A 2,862-nucleotide genomic window follows, 5' to 3' on the forward strand; every position below is an offset into this window, starting at 1 on the left:
TTCCTTCCTTCCTTCTTTCCCTCCTTCCTCATTCCCTGTAGGGAGAGAGGGAGGGAGGAAGAAGGAAGGAAAGGAGGGAGGAAGGAGGGAAGTAAGAAGGAAAGAAAGGAGGGAGGGAGGAGGAAGGAAGGAAGGAGGGATGAAGGAAAGGAGGGAGGGAGGAAGGAAGGATGAAGGAAAGGAGGGTGGTCATGTTGAATGTGTAGCGTGTGATAAAGGGTTAGGTGACTGTGATGAGGGATGAAGGAAAGGAGGGAGGAAGGAAGGAAGGAAGGAAAGAGGTAGGGAGGAGGAAGGAAGGAAGGAAGGAAGGAAGGAAGGAAGGAAGGAAGGAAGGAGGGAGGAGGAAGGAAGGAAGGAAGGAAGGAAGAAGGAAGGAAGCAAGGAAGGAAGGAAGGAAGGAAGGAAGGAAGGAGGGAGTTACCTGAGTTACATGAATGTCAAAGTCATTCATTACCAGGAAAAGTAACTATTAGGTTTATTAATTGTTCAAATATGTGAAATGACTCGGCTGCCCCAACCAACAACAACTGCCCAAAACACGTTCAAAGTTAAATGAAGCTGAAGAAATGTTCTAAAAAGAAGTCGATAATAAAACTGTACATGTAGCAGATGTGCAGCGATTGGTCTAATAAGCAGCAACACAAAGCTATCAGGACGCTTTGCTCTCACACTCACTGCATTGATAGTCACACACACACACACACACACACACACACACATATACACACACACACACACACACACACACACACACACACACACACACATACACACATACACACATATACACACACACACACACACACACACACACACACATATACACACATACACACATATACACACACACACACACACACACACACATATACATACACATATACACACACACACACACACACACATATACATACATACACACACAAGTACACACACATATACAAACAGACCTCTGAAATGAAGGAAGAAGGAAGGAAGGAAAAGGAGGGAGGGAGGGAGGAGGAAGGAGGAAGGGAGAGAGGAGGGAGGGAGGAAGGAAAGGAGGGAGGGAGGGAGGAGGGAGGGAGGAATGAAAGGAGGAAGGACAGGAGGGACGGAGGAAGGAAAGGAGGGAAGGAGGAGGAAGGAAGGAAGGATGGGAGGAAAGCAGAAAGGAGGGAGGGAGGAAAGAAGGAAAGAGGGAGGAAAGAAAGAGAGAAGGAAAGAAGGAAAAAAGGAACAGTTAAAACGGACGGAGTCAATTTGACATAGAGACAAAGTTATAGTGAGTAGTGTTAGTAAATATAAACATAGAGACAAAGTTATAGTGAGTAGTGTTAGTAAATATAAACATAGAGACAAAGTTATAGTGAGTAGTGTTAGTAAATATAAACATAGAGACAAAGTTATAGTGAGTAGTGTTAGTAAATATAAACATAGAGACAAAGTTATAGTGAGTAGTGTTAGTAAATATAAACATAGAGACAAAGTTATAGTGAGTAGTGTTAGTAAATATAAACATAGAGACAAAGTTATAGTGAGTAGTGTTAGTAAATATAAACATAGAGACAAAGTTATAGTGAGTAGTGTTAGTAAATATAAACATAGAGACAAAGTTATAGTGAGTAGTGTTAGTAAATATAAACACAGAGACAAAGTTATAGTGAGTAGTGTTAGTAAATATAAGGAAGGAGGAAGGGAGGAAGGAAGGAATGAAGGAAGGAAGGAAGGAAGGAAGGACATAAGGAAGGAAGAAGGAAGGAAGGAAAGGAGGAAAGAAGGAAGGAAAGGAGTGAGGGCGGAGGGAGGGAGGGAGGAAGGAAAGGAGGGAGGGAGGAGGGATGGAGGAAGGAAAGGAGGGAGGGGGGAGGGAGGAGGGATGGAGGAAGGAAAGGAGGGAGGGAGGAGGGAGGGAGGAATGAAAGGAGGAAGGACAGAGGGAAGGAAAGAAGGTAGGAAAGGAGGGAGGGAGGAGGGAAGAAATATGGAAGGAAAAGAGGACGGAGGGAGGAAGGAACGAAAAGAGGAAGGAAGGAAAGGAGGGAGGGAGGAGGGAAGGAAGACGGAAGGAAAGGAGGGAGGGAGAAGGGAAGAAAGAAGGAAGGAAAGGAGGAAGGGAGGAAGGAAGAAGGAAGGAAGGAAAGGAGGGAGGGAGGAGGGAGGGGGGAGGAAGGAAAGGAGGGAGGGAGGAGGGAGGGAGGAATGAAAGGAGGAAGGACAGAGGGAAGGAAGACGGAAGGAAAGCAGGGAGGGAGGAAGGAAAGGAGGGAGGGAGGGAGGAAGGAAAGGAGGAAGGGAGGAAGGAAGAAGGAAGGAAAGGAGGGAGGGAGGAAGGAAAGGAGGGAAGGAGGGAGGGAGGAGGAAGGAAGGAAGGAGGGGAGGAAAAAAGAAAGGAGGAAAGAAGGAAAGAAGGAAGGAAAGGAGGGAAACAAAGGAGGGATGAAGGAAAGGAGAGAGGAAAGAAGAAAGGAGGAAAGGAAAAAAGAAAGGAGGAAAGAAGGAAAGAAGGAAGGAAAGGAGGGAAACAAAGGAGGGATGAAGGAAAGGAGAGAGGAAAGAAGAAAGGAGGAAAGAAGGAAGGAAAGGAGGGAAACAAATGAGGGATGAAGGAAAGGGGAGAGGAAAGAAGAAAAAGGAGGGAGGAAAGAAAGAGAGAAGGAGGGAATTAAGGGAAGGAGGAAGGAAAGGAGGGAGGAAGGAAGAAGGAAGGAAAGGAGGGAGGAGGAAAAAAGAAGGAAGGAAGGAAAGGAGGGAGGAGGAAGAAAGAAGGAAGGAAGGAAAGGAGGGAGGGAGGAAGGAAAGGAGGGAAGAGGGAGGGAGGACGGAAGAAAGAAGGAAGGAAAGGAGGGACGGAGGAAGGAAAGGAGGGAGGGAGGGAGG

The sequence above is a fragment of the Scomber japonicus genome, chromosome 9 (genome assembly GCF_027409825.1).
Source record: "Scomber japonicus isolate fScoJap1 chromosome 9, fScoJap1.pri, whole genome shotgun sequence".
NCBI classification, from domain to species: Eukaryota; Metazoa; Chordata; class Actinopteri; order Scombriformes; family Scombridae; genus Scomber; species Scomber japonicus.